The sequence below is a fragment of the Apteryx mantelli genome, chromosome 1 (assembly GCF_036417845.1).
Source record: "Apteryx mantelli isolate bAptMan1 chromosome 1, bAptMan1.hap1, whole genome shotgun sequence".
NCBI lineage: Eukaryota > Metazoa > Chordata > Aves > Apterygiformes > Apterygidae > Apteryx > Apteryx mantelli.
The window spans coordinates 166,022,238-166,046,261 of NC_089978.1; the positions used below are offsets into that span (position 1 = coordinate 166,022,238).

The following is a 24,024-nucleotide window of genomic DNA, read 5'->3' on the forward strand; positions in this document are numbered from 1 at the left end:
ACTCTTTGTGAAATCCTATTTGGTATCCACACTATAAATGAGGAAGGACTGAAAAGGACTCAGTTACTACAAAGTGACTGAGAAGGGGTAAATTCTCCCACTTGTGAAAAGCTTATGGCATGTACTTTCAGTTGTGAGCCTCTTTCTCCTTTCAGCAGAAAGCAGGAGTCTAAAGAACAGAAAAAGGAATTCACAGTCAGCTTCAGATCATACACTTATTTTTAAATCTATTATTAGATTGTATTTAATCACAACTATTAGATCACTCATTTAATCACTGCAGCAAACAGGAACAAATGGGTCTCCCTCTCATTTCTCACTCAGCAAAGATTGAAGTATTTTTGGAATGGGATCTTTCCTATCCGAAGCCCCCAAAGGCATCATATTTATAGCACTTCTACAGTATGGATTGTAACAGTGTTTTTACAAAATCTCTTACCCTTACTCATGTGCAAGCAGCAAAATATAGTTTGAAATGAGTGCTGAAATTCATTTGTACAGTTACCTGAAACTAACACCGACTTTCAGAACTACCCTCAGAAAACTACGCTTTTAATAAGTCAGCTACGGCAAGGCTAACTAACCCAGAATGTCAAATGTAAGTTTAAAATAAAGACAGAATTGTATACTGATTTTTCTCAATCCCCATACTGAAATGTTAGGGTAGACCCTCTCAGCCCAGAATAGCTAGTTTATCTTTTCTAAATATTCAGGGCTCTGTCTTCAAATCCTACCAAGTGTGTTTTGAAAGTGTGTTTTGATTACCATGATCCAGTAAAGAAACTACAGACTTAAACAGAAGCATTTTTAATGCCTTGACAATATATGTTCTGTTTAGGGTGGACTAAGATGCAGTTGATGACAGAGGCCCTGACATTGTCTATGCAAATATGATACCAAAAGGAAGTACTACAAACAGCAGCAAATCTGAAAGCCCATATCCAGAACCATGGCAAGAGCATGTTTAACACAAAGTTTGCACGATGCAATATAGTTAGGGTACACAAATGCAGTCATAAAGGTCTCTGGAGGATATTTTGCTGACAAACATGTTTTACAACACTTGTAGGTATTTCCACTTACACATAAGACGAATGCTAACAGTTTTCATCTGTGATCAGTGGGATATATAAAGATATGTTGCTCTCTCATATGGGTTTTTACTGCCAGAGGGAAGAAGGTCCCACTGGACTAGACAGACATCCAGGATAAATGGATGTCTGAGTTATCCTGAATACACATCTCACCATAGTGCAGGCAAGCATCTTTTCAGTGGGAAAATTAAACCTGCACAATACAATCCGGTGCGTGCATAGAGCAGTGGGGATGCCAGGAGACTGCTGCTGCACAAACCCTATTGAACTACTGCCACCAATACCATGCCTGTAAAACGGCAAAGAGAGACCTGAAGAAAACAACATCCGACTTACCAAGAGCCAGGAGCCCGTAACAAGAAGAAAGAGGGGAAACGGTGCGTCGAGCCCTGTCCGGGGGAGAAGGCAAAGAGAGTGCGGCAGAAACGGGCTGGGGGCGAAGGGGAAGCAGGCGCGGGGTCTTCTGCGGGGGCGAAACCGGCCCCCCGCGCGAGGGGGCGGCTGTGTCGCCGTGAGGGGCGGCCCCTCCGGGCGGGCAGGGGCCCCGCGGAGCGGAGCTGTCCAGCCGCGCCGGGCGCCCGCCTCGCCTCGCCCCGCGGCGACCGTTGGAGAGGGTGGGGGAGGGGCACGCGCTCCTCCCCACCCCTCCGCACCAACCGCCGCCGCTGCGGAGGGCTCCGAGCGGCGGCGCGAGACCCAACGTCCCCGCGTCGGGGCGGGTCCCCGGGCGCGCGCCCACCCCCCCACCTTTCCCAGCGGAGGTCGCAGCACAGCTGCCGGCCGAGCTGGCGCTCCGCACTCACCTGGTCACGGCTCCATCTCGCGCCGCCGCCGCCGCCGCCCTCCCTGGCGGAGCCGCCGCCGCCCGCCGAGAACGCGCTTCCCCCAACCGGACGACCCGGCCTCGCCACCGCCGACCGGCGCCTCGCAACCGCGGAAGCTCCCGCCCCGCAGGTCCCTCGCTCGGCGACACGCGTCGGGCTCCGCCAATCAGAGTGGAGAGGGGAGGATGAGTGTCACCAGCACCCGCCAATAGGCCTCGAGCACCTTGGGAAGCTAACGGACCTGAGGCAGAGCGAGCGGGCGCGGGGCGGGCCGGGCGCAGGGTGCCTGACGGGGCGGGCAGCCAATCGGAAAGCAGAGATGATGTCATCGGCGGTGGGCGGGGGTGGGGCGGTGTGTCCCCGGGAATGTGGGGGCGGAGGGAGGGGGCGTGTCTGCGCTCTTAAAAGGACAGGGGTCGCGCTGGGGGCTGTGGTGGGCCTGTGCCTTGTTGTGGGGAGGGTCCTATAGGGCAGGTCAATGGGTGCCTGGCTTGATTTATTTTGTTTTTTAATTTATTCTTAATTTATTATTTTTTTAATTTGTATTTTATGGGGGGCCATTTTCTGAAGGCACTGTGGGCCCTGTGCGCAGTCCCCAACCCAGCCACAGGCCTTGCCAGTGAAGGTGGAAAGGCAAGGGTGAGCGGGTGCCCCTCTCGGCCTGGAGGCCATGAATTTGGGGCGAGGCCCACCGTCAGAGGCTGTTTTGGGGGGTGCAGAGGCCACGGAGGCAAGGACAGTGCTGGCTGTAGGATGGAAACCTGCCCTGCCTCCCCCAGCCCTGGGTGATGTCTGCCCAGAGGGGCCCCCCAGCAGGGGGGGGCAAGCCCGGGTGGGAGCCCAGGGCTGGAGGAGCAGGAGGCCCCACAGGAGATGGCCGGAGACACCTGGTGCCATTTTGCTGCAGCTGTCTGCCCTATGGCTTTTAGCAGCTGAAATTTCCAGCTCGGTCTCATTCACAGCACAGCTACAAAGAAAGGGAAAGTCCAAGTGTGGGGCTGGGACGCAGGGTGTGTTTGCCCATAATTACAGCTGTACTCAGCAGTCATTTTTCCATTCTAAAGGCTATTTTTTTTTTCTTGGAAAAGAGCAATGTTTCTTGATTTCAAATTAATTGACACCAGCTGGGAAAAGACATTGCAAATCAGTGAGCCACCCATAATGAAAACTTAGGGTAACTGGGGAGTGAAGAAAGCCGAGGAACGATACCGTACATGAAGAATAGGATAGAATAGTTGGAATATTGTAGTATCATTATAAATAATTGGTGCATTCTTACCCGCAACACTGTTCTTACTTCTGGTTATTGTATCTCAAAAGGATGTTTCAGACATAAATCACAACAGAGGCTGTAAAAACGCTCGGTGAAGGATTGTTTTACACTGAGAAACTGAAGAAATTAGGATCATCTTTCAAAACAAAGAAGAGGGGGCATGAGGGAGGTATAAAATAATAAATGGTAAAAAGAAGGCGAGATTGGCCTTTCTTTGTTCTCTTCTATAATCAAAGAACTAGGGGACATGATATAACTGCAAATAAATGTATGTGAAGTAGTTAGGAAAAAAATTTTGTGCCATGCACAATTAACCTATGAAACTCATGATAAGAAGCTTGATGATACAAGAATGTTAAGAAGAAGCAGATGGCATAGCCAGTTACTGCCAGACAGCCACTATCTCACCCTAGTTCCCAATCCTGACATTTACAGCTCTTTGCTTTTCATTCCCAAGATCCAGTTCAGCTACGGCTATGCACATAAATCTTGATGTAACATAATTCTTCTCCATGCTCTTTGACAGGGTTAGCCCTCCAGAGGTAGTTTAGTGAAAGAGAAAAGTCAAAAACATGAAATTTTCCCATGGATGATGGTATTTCAGGGAGTTTTAGGTTTAATGACAAGTCAGGAATATTTACCTTCTCCTCCCATGCTTTCTAAAAATAGCACTGTAGGACTCCGAGAGAGTAGCTCCAAACAGATGAGAAAGCAAGGATGTCCTTCTGTCCTACATTGCTGGTCTTAGTAACAATGGTGTATAACTAGTTTTTGAAATCATTTGCTTAGGACACTGGTTAATAGATCCATTTACAGTGGGAGAGAAAAGATGTGTCCAAGGTCATTCAACAATTTGGCAGCAGACCTCACAGCAATACCCAGATTTCCGATTCACAAGCCAGTGTCCTACTCATCAGGCCCTATCCTCCTTCAGACAGATGAACATTTGAGAGATGGAAGTCTTTATCTTTGTTTCTGTGCTTAGATTTCATTGTTTTGCTAAGGTCTCTAATGCAGTTGTAATGTGACAATACTACTGACTGTTTTCAGTATTTATTACTGCATATTTCTAAAGTTCCAAAGATATTTACAGACTTTGATAAGTACACAGGAGAGATAAATAGGAAGAAAGAAATATGCTTGCCCATAAAAGCTTACGGTCTTCAGCAGGCATAATAAAAAGTGAAGAACAGATATTACATATAAACTGTATTTTTTATTTTACTTTTGAAGGCCTCTTTGTTATTTTCAGTAGCTTTGAGTTTCACTAAGATTTAAAACAAATAAATTAAATTCATGTTTTATTAACATGCATAAGAACAGTCTACAGTAATGGTGAAGGCAGCACATTAAGTATGTTACATCTTCCATTTGATTTACTGTTAGATGAAGGTTTATATTCAACAGAGAAAACACCAGTGAGATATACTGGAATAAAGCAAAATTCAACCTAGTTGCAGTGGGACTAATTCTAAGTGCATTTGAATAGTTTTTTCAGAGTTCTGAACACAACTGCATGATTACAAAATCAAGTTGCTTTGGTGTACCTACCATGAGTAACTAAGCTTGGAATCTTGTGCAGAAATACTTAGATTTTCCAGACTTGATGTCTTAGTCATCATTGACTTAGCATTTGCACTTATTTTTGCATTTGGAGTTCCATCTTTTTAAAGAAAGGCAGGAAAAGAGGGGGAAAAAAACACTAAAAGGTGCCCTTAAGAGTGTTTCTAAAGATAAAGTGCTTAAAATGGCTCAGCACTAAGCTCAACCTTAAAGGCTGGATGGCCTTCAGCCATCTGAAGATGACTCTGCTTAAAACCATAAGCTATTAAAGAAACCTTAATGCCCCAACAACTCAGAACATGCCTAATAAAGTTTACTGTCTTGGCTTTTGGTTAATGGATAAATCAAATGAAAAATAACCTGGTGGGCACAGCTAACTATTCCAGTTTGAAACATTAATTTATGTGAAAGTAATGAATTCTGCTAACTAGGCTTCTGACTAGCTATATGCATCTTTGCAGTTCAGTAGTTCCCAGAATTCCCAGTGTTTTGCATGGGCCACAGCAGCTGCTGCTTGTGTGTGTGTGTATGTGCGCATGCACATGTGCCTGTGTGTAGGGGCTTTCCATGGCCCTGGGGAAACTCCTCCCAGAGGCAGCAGTTGAGTTTGGGGTTGCATTGTAGAACTAGGAGGAGATGGTAGGTTCTCGGCCGTGTTTAATCAAGTCATGACAAGCAAGTGTGAGAGACGATCAGGGGAAGCGGCTGACACAGAGGCCAGTTGCTTGCAGATTTTTGACAGAATCAGATTCTTCACATGGATTTGTTCTCATCTTCCATGTCCTGCACATCAGTGTCTGGCTGCTGTCCTGCAATTCCCACAGCACAAGTGCCTCTTGAGAAGGGATTTGAGAGAGGACATAAACATCTTAGAGAGGTGTTTCAGTGGCTGTGTTCAAAGCGTAAGAAACAACTGGTTTTCCTATCTTAGTAAGGATTTTCTCTTTGAAGTTGGTCAGCTGTTTTAGTTTGGTAAACACTAACATTGCTCTGTCAGTGTAAGCTTTGCTGGGCAAGGGATCTACCTTCCCATCTGTCTTTTCAAGAAGAGGATTTTGTCTGCTCACCTAATCAAAGAAATAGCAACATATAGGAAAAGGAGGGCAAAAGCAGTTGAAATCTTAAAAAAAAAAGTTCTTTGGGCAGACACCAAGTGCAAGAATTTCAGATGAAGACATTTTTTGAGGAAATGGTAAGTGCATATAAAAAGTGACTGGACTGGTATCAAAGTTCAGGCTTAATAATCACAGTGTATTCTATCAAAGAATACAGAATCACAGAATCACAGAATCACAGAATCGCTGAGGTTGGAAGGGACCTCTGGAGATCATCTAGTCCAACCCCCCTGCTCAAGCAGGGTCACCTAGAGCACATTGCACAGGATTGCATCCAGGCGCGTTTTGAATATCTCCAGAGAAGGAGACTCCACCACCTCTCGGGGCAACCTGTTCCAGTGCTCTGTCACCCTCACAGTGAAAAAGTTTTTCCTCATGTTCAGATGGAAGTGTCTGTGTTTCAGTTTGTGCCCATTGCCTCGCGTCCTGTCGCTGGGCACCACTGAAAAGAGTCTGGTCCCATCCTCTCGACACCCTCCCTTCACATACTTGTACACATTGATAAGATCTCCTCTCAGCCTTCTCTTCTCCAAGCTAAACAGGCCAAGCTCCCTCAGCCTTTCCTCATAAGAGAGATGCTCCAGTCCCCTAATCATCTTTGTGGCCCTTCGCTGGACTTGCTCCAGTAGTGCCACATCCCTCTTGTACTGGGGAGCCCAGAACTGGACGCAGTACTCCAGATGTGGCCTCAGCAGGGCTGAGTAGAGGGGGAGAATCACCTCCCTCGACCTGCTGGCAACACTCTTCCTGATGCACCCCAGCATACCATTGGCCTTCTTGGCCACAAGGGCACATAATACATAAATTATTAACTTAAGGCTGTGCTTTCCAAATTGTGGGACACATGGGTGGAAAAGTGTTTACCATCTGTCCAAAAGTGCAGTGATAAAGATACATTGTGGTTCATGAAAGAAATTGAAGGGTGGCCATAATCCTTGGGTCTGAAAGGAGCCGAACCGACAGCCCCTCACTGACGAAATTCTGCAGTTATTGTAGTATTTTACTACTTCCCATAGATGGAGCCAAACTCACGTAGTCCAGCTGCATGCGACTCACCAGCAATGCATGCAGCATCCCCAAATTGCGGAGTAAAACTGTAGCAGGAGAGTTTGGGTCATGTAACTCCAAGCCCCATACCCTGCTCCTTCCCCTAAACTGACTTGCTAACACTGTCTCCCTGTCTCCCAGGTTGGTGTCCATGATTCAGTGGCAGCAGGCAATGAGACAAGAAAGCCCTAATCCAACACCAACCTGCTGACACAGCATAAGGGGAAACATTTTTCAGATGTTGTAAATATTACCTTCTGAACTAAATGTTACATCAAGGCTTTGGCTATTGGTCCATTCTTCTGCATAGTTGAATGGATAAGGCATTGGTGAGGGCCTAGGAAATGTGTTTTAGAGATTTCCTGCCACTGCTGCATTGTGATCTTAGGCGAAATCATGATTTACCAGGTCTAATGATTCTGGCCTTTCCCTGTAAAATGTTTGGGATCTGTAGAAGAAATGCAATGACTTGTAATAGAAGATAGGAGCTTAGGAGAACAGAGAGGAGGACTCTACTGTTTCTGCCACTTGTAAAGTGAGAGCTAAATTACATCTATTTGATAAAAAAGGGGTACAAGGAAGACAGGAACAACTATCAATCAGCCAAACAAGGATAAGAGCATTACAGAGTAAGAAGTGAGTAGTTCCAGCCTTTGGACTTAAAAAGTTATCAGTAGCTTTCTGACAACAAATCAAAGCTCTTTGCTCACTTCAAAAGCAAAGGAGGCATCTTACATCTTCTGTCTTCAGAACAGTGCAAAACAACTCATGTCCTAGTAATGGACAAAAGTAAATATTTCCACACTGATTTTCTTGATCTGGCAACAGCTTTCATTACCTTTGACTTGAAAATGTTGTGGAAGTGTCTGAGGCAATTACAGAGTGCCCTTTTGCTCGGCTGACTTTTTACTTTTAGCAAGACATGGACAACAAAGTAGCTAATTTTCCCAAAAGGCCTTCAAATTTAGAGGGCCAGTCTTGTTATCCTACTACTCAGTGTTCATACTGAATCACAAAAGAAGAATTGAAATGCTGAGACTATGTGTCAGCAATATCCTGATGATACAAATATGTGACCACACGGAGAAGAGGTCTGTGTCCAGTTTATATCCCTTTGGTTTCATGCCTCCGGTTGCATTTACAGTAGTCTCTATCCATTTCACAGAGGCGCACAGCGTGCAGCAAAAGCTGGTGGCAATCAAACAGCTGAGGGAGTTGGAAAGGGTTTTCATGTGCCAGACCAGTCTTTTGGATGGAGCCTCCTACCCAGAGGCTTGCTGTGAAGAAAGAAGAGGTGCTGGAGCCTGCTCTGGTTTAGCACATCGTCTAAGGCCTGTTGTTTTTGTTTTTTTCCCAGCCGACATTCTGACTCCAAAGTCTGGTCTTGAAGGAGTTATTTTCTCCAAGCAAGAGAAGCCATTTCCTTGCTAGAAAAGGTGCAGCTGGAGGATTTGGAAAGAGGAGATCTGATGCCGGCGCAACCCTGGGACTCCCCAGAGAGGTGCATAATCAGCTTGGGGAGAGGAAGTGTGTCACTCTCACATGTTTACTTTGTTTAGACGTCTCCGATGCAGCAGTGAGCACAAGAGGCTTTTCAGATTTCTTTTTGCAAAGCCTTTCTTTCTGATCTCAGCTGCGATGTCATCCCAAAAGAGCTGACTCACCCACTAGGGCTGCAGCTCCAGGGAACACATGCAGAAGCTGGGAAAGTTCAGAGTTATTTTCAGAGATCGAGGGAGCTGCACCATGGGGTCTCTCTCACTGGAAGAGGTGCCAGACAGAGAACATGCCGTCCAAGAGCATCTGAGAGGCCCACTTAGAAATTGGGGGGTGCCATGACCCCACAGGCTTCAAAACAAGCAGACTGCGAAGGCAGAAATTAGTGCAGAACAATCACCATCCACTAGGAAAGTCTTTCTTTGGTGTTTTGATCTTGCCTATCACCTTCAGATCACTTTGCTGCATTAAATAGTCCCTGGAGCAGGAATTTGGCAGTGCCCAGACAAATATGCTTCACACAGAAGTACAAGAAACTGTGCAGCACAACTAAGGAATACATTGAGTATGGCAGGGATTCACCAGCTTGACTGCAGGCTCACCTTCTGCCTCAGTTTATCTGTTTACCTAAAATCCAACTACCCTGTCTGGTATTTCCAAAACTCTCCCTAGTCTGGGTAGGGTTTATTAACATAATATTTAGCCCTCTGGCCTTAGTGCCAGGATTTACAATTACGAGAGTAAACATTTTAAACTGTGATTTAAAATATACATTAAAGGCAGTGGAAAGAAAAGCTCTGGAGGGAAATTAGAATATCCTGATTTGTGTCTGAGAAAAGAGAGATGAATCAAATGGTAGGAAAAAAGAAAGAGTGCATAGTAATATCTGGGGAACATAGCAGAGGCTTCTTTCAGACAGACCTGATTTTCCTACAAAATAACAAATACAAAAGCAAGCACCCCAGAAAAAAAAGCAGCACGAACTAAGGAAGTTGGAACAAAATTCCCCTCTAAAAAGAACATAAACCAGCTCTTTCTCTCTGACATATTGGAGCTGCTTTCCACTTTTCTCTGCCCCTACTCAGAGCAACATTGAAACCGAGCAGATGAAGCCATTTGAATTTGTTTCCAAAGAAAGATATCCTTGAGTGGCAGCATTGCCTGTCAGATTCCAAAGACTCTTCCAGCTGCCGGCAACACAGCTGGAGCAGAGAGCACCTGGCCAGGGCTCTCTCGATGGCAGCCCCTGTGAACTGGAGAACCAACCGCCTGTGGGTGGTTAGTTAATACCAGGGACTGTTCAGCATCCTCGATGGTGATGCTCTGCAGCTCCATTTGCTTGTAGGGAGCCATTTCTTAGGGTTAGAGTTAAATGTCAAATTAAAGGACCCAATGGTAAAGGGCTCTCTGCAGAGCTGATTTCTGCAGAAATCTGTTTGGTGCCATTATATAACGTCAGGAGGCAGCTTTGCCTGAAATATCCTGGGGATCTCATTTCAAAAAAGGATACTGGAAAAAGAGAATAGGTTTGGAACTGAATGACAGATATGATTAAAGGAATGGAGAGACTGCTATGCTGAAACCCCCTATGACTCTTGAGTTTACAGGGAGACATGCAGATAAAGGAACATAATAGAAAAGCAGAAAATAATAAAGACTATAAAGATGCTCTACTGGCTGCTGCTTACTCCTGTACAGAATGAGGACTCAGAGGATCTGAAAGGTAACACATTTTACAATGGATAACAGGAGATGTATTTATTACAGAATAATGTTATTTGTGTACAGGAGATATATTTACTACAGAATAATGTTATGTGTGTGAATTTCACAGACTATCATTGAGAACAAGAATTAGCTTAGATCTTAAAGAGGATTAGAATAAAAGAAAAAAATATGTAATTAGAGGCTCTTACTTTTATTATCTCCTTTATGTTTGAGGGATAAAATCCCACTTGCCTCAGGGCACAGAATAACCTTGGAAAGCCCAGGATTAGAAATAACTTCTTTTGTGGGCAAATTATCCTATCCTTTTGAACTTTTCTTGGAGTAATCTTTTGCTGGTTTCCACCATAGGTAGGATAGTAGCCTGCAGAGGTATTTTTTCTGTATTCTTCTTACTACTGAGGCGCATTAGTAGAGGCTTTGACCTATACAGGCCTCATGCCAGTTTTTCCTATCCTTCACCCTTCATCTGGTGCTCATTGTCACTGCCTGCGTGCAGATACACCAAAACATTAAGGCTCCTGTTGCCCCAGCTCAGCTGAGGGTGAAGCGAGCCACACACACTGCGGTTGCTGTATGTCTGATTTTCTTTATCTGCTGGACTATCACTTGCTGTAGCTATCACTTGCTATGGTGGATACCTATACCATCTGACCCTTATCTTCTATTGCACCTAAAAGGTACCCATCATCCTGGACTATACAGCCAGCTGGCTCATCCCCCCATGTAGACTGTGCTTCGTGAGACCTGTCACTAACGCCTGGGTCTCTCAGTCAAGTTAGTGGCCTGAGACTGGCTGGGATTGATCACACTTTTGCAAGGAGGCAGCAAGTCAAAGACTAAAAGTATAAAGAGATATCATGTATTGGGTACAGGTGCCTCAAGTCCAGAGAGACTTTAAAGGTTATTTAATTTTCCTTTGTGAATCCATGCTTTAAAATGTCTAAACTAGTCAAATATATAATTTGGTTGAATGGCAACCATAGAAGAGAATATGATGATTATTCATGAAACTTTGGAGGATATAAATGTCAAGGAAGGAGGATTGTTTGTGATGCTACTAGTATGATAGCTTGGAGGACTCAAGTGTATTTGAGAAAAGGAAAACTTTGGCTCAATACAGGGAACAAAAATATCAGCTAAATAAAGCAACCTAAAATAAGTAACTTTAGAAAGCCTAAGAAACCAAACAAAACCTTTTCTCCAAGTCATTATTTTGAAAAAGTACCAGATACTACATTAAGTTCTCTATGAACTTCACTCTTGTTATGAATTTTTATATGGGAGCCACTCAAAAATTATGGTGATGGTGGCTGCCTAAAATGGAAGGAGCTGACAATAATCTCTGCCTGATTTGAATAATCCCTGAAAGGGAGATGCTGAAACCCCTTAGAAGCAGTAAATGAAAACTGAACAGGAACCTGGCACATATAGTAAATGACGCATATAGTGAATGGCACAATCTTCTGTTGGGCATTGCATGCAGAGGACAAATACATCATGATTTTCCACTTCTAAAATCTGTTGGTCTATAAAAAGTACTTCTTCCAGTTATGGAGACAAATAATTTTGACAACAGTGATTTGTCTTCTTACTGCAGAATTGATCCACTCTTTTTCTCTGTTTGTTTCCTCCTTTCCCTGGTGAGCTTTAAGTGCAGAGAGAAGGTGTCTGATCTGTATAAGAGTTTGGCACAGATGAGGGATCTGAAACTGAGAAAATACCACTGCTTTTCACATCTAGGGCACTCTCTCTTCATTGGAGTGTTTCTGGGTCTTAAAGGCTGTGATAAAGCAGATTTAATCCAAATGGAAGAAATGTTAAAACTTCAGATAAGAAGTCATTAAATACATGCACTGTATTAGAAAAATGTAGCAGTAGCTAAAGAAAATGTTTAAACGACATTTAAAGTGGAAACTTAAAGTCAGCTTAATAGTCAAAAATTATTATTTGAAGGTCAAAGTTGAGCTTCCTAGGCAGACTTTCCTCTTTCCATTTTTTGCTAATGTTTTTTAAATGAAGGTTGGAAATATTTGCATAACTGATTGCTGTGCTTTGGCGGATGGATATGTAAGACAAGGCTTGTCACTGGATCAGCAGGACAGATGCTGTCGAGGGAAGCATCCTCTTCAGCTTTTAAAAAGCGTTGGCTCCTGTGTGAGTGGGGAGGCAAAGAGTTCCTGAGCCATGTTTGCAGTACTTGAACTGCTGGTATTTTCAGTATGTACCAAAACCAAAATCAAATAATTCCACTGTTAGATCATGCTAAAGTGATCTGCTTCTCATTTCTGTGTCACATAAAAGTTACTGGGCATGCTGCAGAGGTGCTGGTGAAACCAAACACCCTGCAATACACAAAAGTTTTAAACTGTATAAACTCCTTGCCTCTTCCGGTCTTAAAACAGGCAAACAGGCAATCAATGAACACTTGTTGCTCTGTATTTAAGCTCTGATGGAAAAGCCTGGCGTTCATTTTGGAAATGACAGATGACAGTTTTAAAACAGCACAGTGCAATAGCTGGCAGTAATCCCTGTACCGCTTCAATATACCTGCTTTGCCCAAGCTCTGTGCTTCTCACCGCTTGCGTGTTTTTGGTACTGAAGCCCAGCTTGCTGAGCCCTAGCCCATGTTTCTCTGCAAGGCTTTGCACTGGACACAGTCAATGGCTGCTGCAGGTCGGCGGTTGCTGGCAGAGAAGGTATGTGATGATAACGCACCACATCAGGGCACTCTGTGTTCCCTTGTGTTTGTGTTTTTTGAGCTTTCAGACATTTTATTTCAAGGCCAGCGTTCTCAGGATGTTTTCATTCAGATGTATTTCCAGATGTAACTGTCTGCCAAATGATGTGCCTTTTTTTATCTGGGAAAATCCTTGGGTCTTTTTATGAGAAGGATGTACGAGGCCTAGGGAACTACCAGCACGTACTAGCATCTGCAAGCTTACTTTGGATAAGACTGTGGGCCCGACACTCACCATCCAGTCTGAGATAGCACAAATCAGGCTCAGAGCTGTGTCTGGGATTTTTTTTTCGCGCAAGAGACTCCCCAGCTGGCCCCAGGCCAGAGCACGCAGCCCTGCCCCGGCCCTGTGCCCTCGGCCCTGTGCCTCGGAGGATTCATAGCTGTGGCGTCCTGCTCATCCTCTGCTTGACAGGACAGCCCTGGGATGACATTGCTGTTGCTGCATTAGCGAAGTCTCTGGACTGCTTCAACATACACAGCACTGAGGAAATGACCTGCAGTGCCCCATGAATCGGCAAAGCACTGAGATGCCGTTAAATCATCTTTCTTGTTGTGCCACTAAGTCCTGCATCTTCCCCTCGCTCCCACACCCCATCTTTCCCTCTCTTCAGATCTTGTTTGTTATCCTCTTCACTCCAAATTTCTACCCCTGATTTTTTTTTCCTGATTTTTGTTTTATCCCCTCTATCCTCCCTCCCACACACCCAGCACCTACACTTGAACACAAACACTGGGAGTCCTGAAGGCACCAGAGGGAGGATCTCTCAACAGAATAATAATTATTACTATCAATATAATATCACCTAATAATTACAATAATTACAATAATATCATATAATATAGGTAATATAATACCAGTAACAGAATCGTGCATCTGGGAGGAGCAATTTCTGGGAAAAGCTCTGCTCAGTCCAAGGATGGCGCACGCTTTGGGGACACTGCCTGCACATGCTGACCGAGATGTAGGCATGGAGGTGCAGGTGCTCTGTGTTCTTCTTTAAAGGCTTATCACCTCAGTGGATGTGGGGCAGAGGACAGTAGGGAGACCAGCCTCAAATCCGAAGTCCCTGCCCCAAAGCACAGCAGTGTTAGAACTTCTTAATAAAAAAGGATGTGGTTTTCTTTTTACACTAGCAAAGCTTATTTTCCTTAGTCAGGTTTGGAGAAATAGCTGGGTTGTTTAGCTGAAACTTTCCACACACAAAACAGGCCACAGACAGATACACAACATGGAAACTTTCTGCCTGAACTACCTGGAAATGTTATCAGCAACTTTAAGCAGGACTTGATAAGGAAAAAGGTCAGGTAAACTCAACCATTATAAGTTTGTTTTATGGCATTGCCTGTGACTCTTATAATTAGACCCAGCCTTTTTGGCTGCCAGATCTGCAGTGATATAGCTAGGCAAGACACTGGAGCCACGTGTACCTTCAGAAAGCTATAATGTATATTTAGCCATCCTTTTAGTTTTGTGGCGGAGGCAGCAATGTAAAAGGACAAAGCTAATTTAAATTGAGATATCCAATCATATAGGATGGTTTGTGGTGTGGAGCAAGGGCACTTATGTCCTCTCTAAACACCGACCTGTGTTACTGCTGCTAGTGCTGGATCTGTAACACTGATGAATTAATTATGGGTTCTGTTCTTGCTGGGGAAAATGCGACCATGGAAGTAGCTGGATGTGGCCTACGTCAGAAGCTTCCTGCACAGCAGAAATAAATGTGCATGCACGTCTTTTCTTGCTGTTTCGACAGGGTACACCTAAGGTATCCAAAGAAAAAACAGGCGCTGAACAAGACAGGCAAAGTGTTCTTACATTTGCTCGTTCAAGAGCTGGTTCACTAGCAATACCAACAGGGAAAGCCCAAATGTCAGCGAGGTCAGGGTGTCCCAACCCATGCTTATTTGTGCTTTGGGATTTGCTGTGAGCCAGGCTACGTGATGCGAGCGCCGGCAGCCTGCTCTCCGTGAGAACATCCACCACGGCTGAGCGGAGGCTGCTAGCACAGCTGCCCACGTGGGAGGCGTTGAGGGGAAGCTTGGCAATGGGGATCATGGGAGGAAAAAGAAGGGTGGCTGTGCTTAAGGTAGGCAGTCGATCAGCTCACTGCATCTGATGCGAGTGCAGATTTGCTCATGCCATCTGTGCTCTGGTGATTAAAAACGCCTGAATGTTACCATATTTCCCAGATAATATCTCTATAAAAATAAATATTTTCTGTCCTGCTCGGTGGTTTTATTTCTGGGTCTGTATGGTAGTGCTCTGGACATAAATCTGAGGCTATTAGCTCCTGATTCAAGGTCCTCAGTAGCAACAACTGGCTTATGGAGTCACTGCTTCCCCCTTTACGCCTCCAACCATTCTTTTTCTCAGCTACATCTCAGCACACTGCCACCTCTGTGGTGCCAGCACAACAGTTTATAGAGCCAAGTGTTGAAGCAGATTAGGGATCTAAAAAAAATAAATAGGCGGAGAGCTGGTGTTGCCACAAAAAGCCCTTAATGAAAATAAAGTCCCAGAGGTTCAAACAGTTCTGCCTGGAAGCAATAGCATAGGGCTCCCATGTTCCTGCCTGCATTTCCCAAACAGAACGAGGTGGGACCCAAGCACAGCACAGTCCATGGCTGTACTGGTGTTTCCAGATGTCCTGAAGCTGGGTCAGGGCTGCAGCTGGAAATCTCAGACAAATGCTCGTAGTCCATCCAGATAACAGTTCGAGGGTGGGGGAGGAAACAAATGCATCAAAAGAAAACCCAGGTGCGTGGTTGTTCTACTGTACATAGAGGGTAATCTTCAATTGGAAAAAAGAAAGGGGGGTGTCCACTTTTTTTGCTACTCAATAAGCAAAAGTGATCAGAAAAGTGCCCTTCCTCACCTTCAGTTTTTTCTCTTATCTTGTCAAGCTGGTTTCCTTGAAAACTTCTGGCGATGGGAGGAAGAACAGTTGTGTGAGAAACCAGCAATAACAACATTCAAAGGAAATTTGAGGAAGGGGAAATGATTTTACCAACATTACTTGAAGACCTATATGCAACTGAGAAGCCTTATGAGCAACTGGAGAAAGAGTCAGTGAAAGATAATATTTCTAAGAGCAAGATAGAAGACAATAACAGGAAAACATTCAACACATGGGATTTCGCTGGTAATTCCACTTTGCAAACACAAAACTCCCAGAAGCGGATGGCATTTACACTGTTACATATTAATAAAACCGCTCTCTCAAATCACAGCCACAGATCCCAACTCTAATTGCAGTTCTGCTTCCTTTTATGGAGCTTTTGGGAATCCCACCACAGACAGAGCTGACAGCTACCCCTGCTTCTCACCCTCCTGCAGCCTGAGCTCTACTTACTGAATCAGTGAAAAGGTTATTGAATGTGGGGGTTTTTTAAAGCATGCCGCCCGCTTAAACCACAGTCCTGAAAGAGCTGCCCACACATGGGCGTGGGCTGAACCCGGGGCAAAAATTGTTGCTAAAATAGCCAATAATAGTAAGAGCTCCCCACACTAGAGTTAAAAAGCAAGGGGCATAGTAAAAGCATGAGTGCAAGCTTTCATGATGAAAAGGAGCAGTAAATTGAGCTTTAAGCACAACATGTTTCTCTTACACTTAATTTAGCACTCATACTGACAGCTCCTGGAGATACAGGCCTTTTATCTGCTGGCTGCAGCCTCTCCCACAGCTGTGACTCAGCTGGCCCTTGTCTGCCTGCCTTGTTTGAGTGGGAACATCTCCAAGAGGCCCTAATAAAGTTTAGCCCCCATGGCCCCAACCATTTCTGACTTCTCTAGGGACAATCGGGTCAAGCAAAGCCCAGTAGGAGGTGGTCTGAGTTACCTGTTGTTTAGGAAGGGGAGATACACTCCTTCCTAACCTCAAGTGAGCTAACCTCACTTGTGGCCAGGAAAGCACCTCCAGGCTGTCATGACTCTGTCCTCTCCATCCCATTCCCACTACCTCTCTCCCAGGCTGGCATTCCATTTGAGGGTCTGCATTTTTTTATTATGTTAATACCACTTGGGGAATTGCATTTGCTAGTACCTTCCTGTTGGATGGGAGAGGCAGGGGAAAACGAAGCCATGAAGGCTTGATGGTGCTGTTGTCCATCATTCTGCAGGTAAAAAGTTTGGTTTGCAGATCAGCATATTAGCTTTTCCACTCATCATTACAGCCTGTCAAACTCTCCCTCTTGGCAGGAGAGCTCTGCCACAGAAAGACAATTCCCTGCACATCTCCTTTCCTGGTCATCACTCCCCTTGTGCCGATGTTGCCACCTGCCTGATCCCACAGTGAACCAGTCTGAGTACTTAGAATATAATAAAACAAAAAAGTTAAGGAAAACTTAAAAAAAAAAAAAAAAAAAAGCTTTCTGCCAGGTCTGTTCCCTGGACTGACTCATTAAAGGCTTCAGTAAGGATCACCCCCAGCTGAAGGGAAGAGCGGTGGTACTGCAGCCAGGCTGTGCAAGTCTGACTAAAGCAGCCCCACTGCCCCCTCCCCTGCCTCCTTGCTCATGGCCTTGCGCCCCCCTTGCCCTGGGCCTGCACAGCCACTCACTGGATTACACAAAGAGATGCAAAATAAATCAGGCAAAATTTGGGGACCAGGACATTGTAAGCTGTTTGACCACACAAACGCTCAGGACAGCTTGAAGGTGGGACCAAATGACTGGGGAAGGGGCATGATGATTAGCTTTGCTCCCCAAGACCTGCCAGCGAAGTTCCTGGAGCCATGTTGGGGGACTTCTTGTGTGCCATAAGACAACAGCACAGCCTGCAAACCTGGGAATGGGCTTGGGGACTCGAAAGCTTGGTTGATCTTTTTTCCTGCAACTCTGTGAGTCAGTCTTATACAAAATATGATGTCTCTCCAAAATCTTGCCTGCGCTCCTCTGCTGCCTAAAGCCATTAATCCCAGCCTGAAGCTCTTCCAGCAGGGAAACGAATGCGATTGTAATGGTTTGGCTGCAGTGCCCTGCCTCCTCCAGCCATTAGCATCTCCTCATACAACTAAAGGACTGTCAGAAAGGAGAGCACCTACAGACTGCGATACCCTTCCAGTATCGTTGTGCCCATGACAGCACTTACTACGTGCGGCGATGGACACAGAGGGAAAAATAAGGACCAGCAGGGCCATAGTAGCACCTAAAGGAGCAGGCTGAAATCTAGTCATCTGCAAACCCAGCAGACTTCCCCACCAGCTGAGACTTCGTGCCGCCGCAGCAGGAGTCAAATATTTCAGTGCGCCTTCCCCGGTGAGTGGCACAAGGGCCCCCGGTTTGGTTTCCATGCTGCAGGCTGCCTCTCCCACCAAGCCCATCTGCACAGCGGGGACAGATGAATTTCGGACTGAAGGCAAATGAGGTAACAGTCTTTAGTGACGATCTGTGCAGCCCTTGCGTAACACTGCTACGCCGGGTCCGGCTCTCCTCGTTTGCAGCCACGGACACGTCCGTATGCAGCTCAGTTCCTGACCTGGCTGGTTTGCTCCAGACAGGAAGCTAAGCAATGTGCTTACTTCTTCCGCAGAAAAAAAACAACAAAAAAAAACCCAAAAAAAACAGACCAAAAGCCTCCCCTTGTCCCCCTGAGATTAAAAGAACGAAAGCCGGGCAACAGGAAAGATGATTTCCAGCGCTGGGAAATGCAGTCGTTATGGCAACTGTCGGAGATCACTCACGGAGGTTATAAATGGGATCGGGCTCAGCAGGGCAGCCCGTGCCAGCAAATCCTTAGGGGAAGGGAAAAGAGCTCGTGGCTGGTTTCATTGGCACGCAAACGCGGATGGCTCCCAAGAGGATCCACCACCGGCGTCACGAGCGGCACCCGCGGGAGACATCTGCATGAATCTGCCATCACGCTCACCCTCGTAGCCAGCAGCTGAAGGAGGAGCGATGCGGGCAGGAACGTGCAGGGCAGAGCACCAGGGCCATGACGCAGCTGGGCACTGGCAGCGGCCAAAATCCCCCCACATGTCAACTGCACAGTTTGCCCTCAGAGGGGAACAAGAGATTACCCAGGAAAACCCTTTGCGTTAACCTTCTCATTTCATACGCCACCAAGCCGACATCCTGTTCAGCCAAGCCTGCGATAGGGTCAAGGAGAAAAAAGGAAGCAAATGAACTGAAATAGGTGAGTGTCATGAAAACCACGGGCTACGGCACTTGCACTGGCTGGTGGTTTCCCTTCACTTGACACAGATGAAGAAAAGCCACCAAGAAACCATGGAGGCCCCTCAAACAGCATCCATGATGACCACTTGCCCGCTGGAGCCGCTACCTCATTGACCTCGGCCAGTGACTGAAGGATAAAAACCCCAGTGGGCAGCTTTGCTCCAAACAAATGTCATAAAAATGCTGGCTGCAACATCTTGGCAGCAAAGAGAATATGTAGATGGGGACCCTGCCCAGGCACAGTGTCAAGAACTGCTGATTTTTGCATCCTAGAGAAGCTGGGAGGATGATTATCTGCCTTAAATTACAATCACTGTTGAAAAATTAACCTTAAATAGTAACACCCTTGCAATAGCTTCACATACACTAGGGGAGACCATGCATGCTTATTTTCAAGGCAGAGAAGCAATGTTTTCAGACAGGTAAACAAAAAGCTTTCACAGATTTCTTAATAAATAGGTTTCTTAATAAAATAAAGAATGAGTTTGTCTGTATTTGGGCTAGTTTGTTGGAAATAGTTATTAAATAGTTAAGAGGTTACAGAGCATCCAGGCTGTGCTAGCTAACCGAGGCTCTGACTGCAGTAGTGAGAATTTAAGGAAGGGCAAGGATTAGCACAGGGACTTCAATGGAAACCCAAGGAGGGGCAGAGCTGTGGCAGCCCTGTGCCTGCCTGACCCACTGCGCACAAACTACGAACATGCCTCTCTGCAGCTTCAGCTGCCCAGTTACATCCGCTGAAGATCGGGCCATCGATCTGCACTGTGCACAACTCACCGGCCCCTCTCCCAACTGCGGAGCTGTGCCATGCCACAAGGTAGCCAAAGACCAAAAGGCTTCAGAGCACCTCCAGAGCTCCAGGCGTGACAGATGGGACTCAAAATACAAACCCTGGGCCTGACCGCTCTCCCGCTTAATTTTATCCGATCTTTTGATTGCTCAGACATCAGACGCGAAGGATTTTCAATGTACTGAAAGTAAATATGCCAATTAGAGTGACTTCAAGGCAGAGTTGGCAGCTTAACTTCTTTGTCATACTCACCAAATGCGGTGGTGATGGTGTGCCTTCAAAATACAGAGACCTGTTATTGTGATATTGTGTCCTTCTGCACATCCCTGTGTTTGTGAGCTTTGCTACATGGTCTCCCCCAGGAGAGCAGGGAAAGGGCGATGCCAGCAGGTGCAGAATTATTTGGCTTCACTGATAGTATATATTTCTATCTTCTGTTATTGAGCTATCATTTTGTTTTCCTACTGCTATTTAAAAATTAATACAAATTAGTTCTGTTTAAAGCAACAGGAATACAGGCATGTGTTAGATCTTGGCCCTTCCCCACCACTTATTTAGGCAGATTAAGTTACTTAGAAAACTGTGCATATAATTAATAACAGCCAAAGGGCATTTTAAGCAAGATCATTTCAGCAAAAATACAAAGGGAAATTTTGTGGGAAATAAGCTTCACTTTTATTGTTGAAAAGACAAATTAAACAAAAGTATTAACTTCATCAGTGATGTCATGGCTAAAATTAACAATAAAAAATGCCAACAAACTCCCTCTGCTATTGTCTAGCCGCCCTGAGGAACTTTTGATATCCTGTCGGCTGTTGCACTGTGACAGCAGTGGTCATCAGAAGAAATTGCTTTAATCTGGCAGATGCCTCAAGCAGCCAGACATGTAATTGCTATTAGAAGAGTCTTGGGCTTGCAACATGGGCAGGCGCAGCGCAGCACACCCACCCAGCACTGAGTGACTAAAATAGAGGGGGAAGAAAAGGAGGGTCAGAGCGCCCTTCCCTCTTTCTGCTGTAGCCACTCCCATGTCATCAGATGGGACTGTGTAGGCCCCTGCACTGAAAAATGGGGTGGGAAAATGAGGAGCCCAGTCCCTTTTTTTCCAAGGGGAAAGTGAAGCCTGCCAAAGAAGAGCAGCTCAGCCCCTAAAGCATCACAGCAATCCCAGCCTCCTATTTGAGGCGGCAGGAATTCATCCCAAAGTCTCCAAGCGCCCCTTGGCTTTATGCAGGCCGCCCCCTCACCATTGCTGAGAGCAGCAGCTACGCCAGCAGCTCTCGAGCTGTTTCGCTCCACACCCCTTTCCCACGGGAGCTCACGCCTCCTCATTCCCACCACGAGGAGCGTGGCCAGCATCAGGAACAGAGGTGCGAAACAGTGTCCTGCTCACACTGTCATCCCCATGTGTCTCACGCTCCCTTCCGACGTTTGGGAGATGCTAAATGAGGTGATCTGCACAGCTTTCTCCTAAGCTGCAGGCAGGAGATCGAAAGGGAAGAGCTGGTGGGACACAAGTTCAGAGTCTGCAGTGGATGCCCTTGGGATGCACCTGGTAAAGCATCTTCAGGAGAAAGAGAATTGCAGGGTTTCTCAGAAACACTCACCCTGGAAACCACCCAAAGAGAAATCGAGATGACGGTACTCCCTTCCTTTAGACTGCAACCATTTGAAACCAAGGCCCACAGGAATTATTTAGAAGGCAGACTGGGCAAAATCTGGAAGGTCAAATGTAAAGACGCTGAAGTCAGTCTCCCATGGAGCAATGGCATAGAAATAGCCTGTGGAGATGAGGAGGTGAAAGTCTCAGCCTCATTGCTGATGCCCCTGGACGAGGCAGCACACACTCCCCAGCCCTGCACTCACCTCCTCCCTTCCCCACCTGCCCCTGAGCTTTTCACTCCCCCTCTCGCTCCGACCTGCTGCTTTGCCCACCCTTTGCTGAGCCACTTCTACCCTTGGTGGGTCTAAATGAGCTCAGCTCTCTCCCCAGCCTGCTGCCCTCATCTAATCGCATTCCCAAGCCTCAAAACAGGCTCCAGCTGCAAAGGCCGCAACCCTCTTCCATGCAGCCTCTACCAAACTGGGAACAGTTCCCTGACGCAGGTCCCTGGCGCAGGAACAACCAGCGTGCCGCGGCACGGGTCTGGCGCTGCTGGGGCAGGTGGCAAGGACAGGAATCCCTCCAGCCACAGCAAACCTCCTGCGTTAAAACGCAGATCCAGTGCCATGCCTCAGTCAGTACCTCTGCATTGTCACCAGGCCGGAGCAGGGACCGCTCCTTCCCCCAATATCAGACAGTGTGTTTCCCAGGCCTGTGACACCTGCTTTTTTTTTTTTTTTTTCCCCTCCCACTGGGCCTTCACTCAGAGTCCCACAAGGACGGCGGTGGCACCCAGCCCCAGGAAGAAGGAGGATTTCAGATATAGTACAGGTCTCATTGCCTTCCACTGTTTGGCTCCGGTTTCTCCACAGTTTGCTATCTGGCATTACCTTCACGGGCACCCTTTTCTAACACAGCATATGAGGGACTCCTCTTTGAGGACCTCTATGTGGCCGCCTGCAACGTCCTGGGGACCCAGGCGCTCCCACCAAGGCGACACGTGAATTAGTCCAAAACAGAGCTTCGGCTGCTACCGATCACCTGCTCCTGGGAGCCAAACTAGCTCACAGAGAGCTGAGTCAGTCCTCTGCTTCTTGCCCAGCTCTAAATCCTTGGCATGACTGGTACTGACCCAACGAAGCAATTTTCCTTCTGAAGGCCTCGGCTGTTTGCCCTCCCCTCTGCCAGAGCCTGTGGATGGCTCTCAGTTTCTAAATCACTGGGAACTGCTGAAGGTCTTTTCTGAAGACCTCTCACATTTAAAATTTGCCTTTACTGAAGTAATAACAGGTCCCAGCAGCTGTTACAGTGCTGGAAAATGACAGGAGCTGTGAGCTCTCAGCGAGAAGTCAAATTTTCTGTTGCTGATAACTGGAAATCACTGGGCAAGCTAATCCTAGAAGAGGAAAAGGGGAAAAACAGCAGGAGAAAAGATCAGTATGTTGCTGTGTCAGCACTAGCAGGCCCTGCTAAACCTGCTAAGCAGCACTCCTGTCAAGAACGGCTGAAATGGCAAAAAAAAAAAAAAAAAAAAAAAAAAGGAGAGAAAATGAGAAAGGGAATGGGAAAACAGAGCAGGGATGAATGGGAAAAGGATGAATGCAACAATTCATGCAGTCAACCCTCAGAACACACCCACTGAAGGACTTGGTAGGCTCTCTCCTGCTTGCCCTCACACACATACTCAAAATTAAAAGCGATATAAAGATATTGTACAAAAACATTACTTCCTTCTTTCCCATCACTCTGAACCTCAGCTAAGTCCAGTCCCCATCACAAAGCTCCTGCACAGCCTGGGCTGCAGCCACTGTTGCAGCATTTTGAATATTACCCCAAGACATGGCAGGCATGTTTGCAGGGATAGCAGGATGCCTCTCAGACTGGAGGGCAGGGAGGCACAGATTTCCCCCTGTGCTTTTGCTCTCTCTTCCCCCAGAGCCATGGCCAGGCATGCCGCTCTGGTGCTTCCCCCTCAGCACAGTCCCTGCACGCTCCAAGCCCCAAAACTCGCAGGTCTGAGTTGAGCCCCAAGGAGACCTTCCACTAACATCTTTGGACTGAGCCCCTAGGAAAGGGAGCCAGAATCAGCCCCGACAAGGGTATACATTAAAGACAAGCTACCCAACCCAGAGTCACCAGTGCCAAAAAGGGGCTGCAGTCACCTCCCGTTAGCGCTACCCGGCTCCCCCCATGCCCTGTGCATGGGATGGAAAGCCGGGCCCTGCTGTTCAAGCCTCCTAGTTGCTTGCTTTGAAATGCCTATGGATCCCTGTTTCCCACCGTGCCATGCTTGTGATCAACAACTCCAACATGACAAGGGAAATAACAGGCAAAGGAAGTCAAAAACCATACAGACAAAGTACCCACCAGCTCTCATCAGCCTTCCCTCCCTCCTCTCTTGCTCTCCTTCCTCCTTAATAATTCAGTGAGCATTTTGCAGTGAGGATGTTCAATACCTGCTGAAACAGAACTGGCCTTTTCTTCAAGCACATCCTTCTTGCCAGTTGAAGGGCTACCGGCACAGTGAGGGAATGAGTCCGCTGATTGCCTGAGTGATAAAAGAGTATCACACTATG

General features: G+C 46.4%; 1 protein-coding gene and 1 long non-coding RNA gene across 3 annotated transcripts in view; both read right to left on the minus strand.

The window, feature by feature from the left end:
• MRTFA (myocardin related transcription factor A) overlaps positions 1 to 1,461 on the minus strand; it is a 97,711-nt gene extending 96,250 nt beyond the window's left edge. For both annotated transcript variants that reach the window (XM_067310334.1, XM_067310333.1), the window contains exons 1-2: positions 1,431 to 1,461; positions 126 to 169 (exon numbers count right to left, since the gene is read on the minus strand). The gene's annotated coding sequence lies outside the window, so the exon portion shown is untranslated. The remainder of the gene's footprint in view (positions 1 to 125; positions 170 to 1,430) is intronic.
• Positions 1,462 to 14,485: 13,024 nt separating this feature from the next.
• On the minus strand, positions 14,486 to 24,024 carry LOC106488596 (uncharacterized). The gene is made up of 3 exons (XR_001293240.2): positions 23,905 to 24,024; positions 15,758 to 15,804; positions 14,486 to 14,642 (listed from the first exon to the last, which is right to left on the minus strand). It is a non-coding gene; the product is annotated as an uncharacterized lncRNA (long non-coding RNA).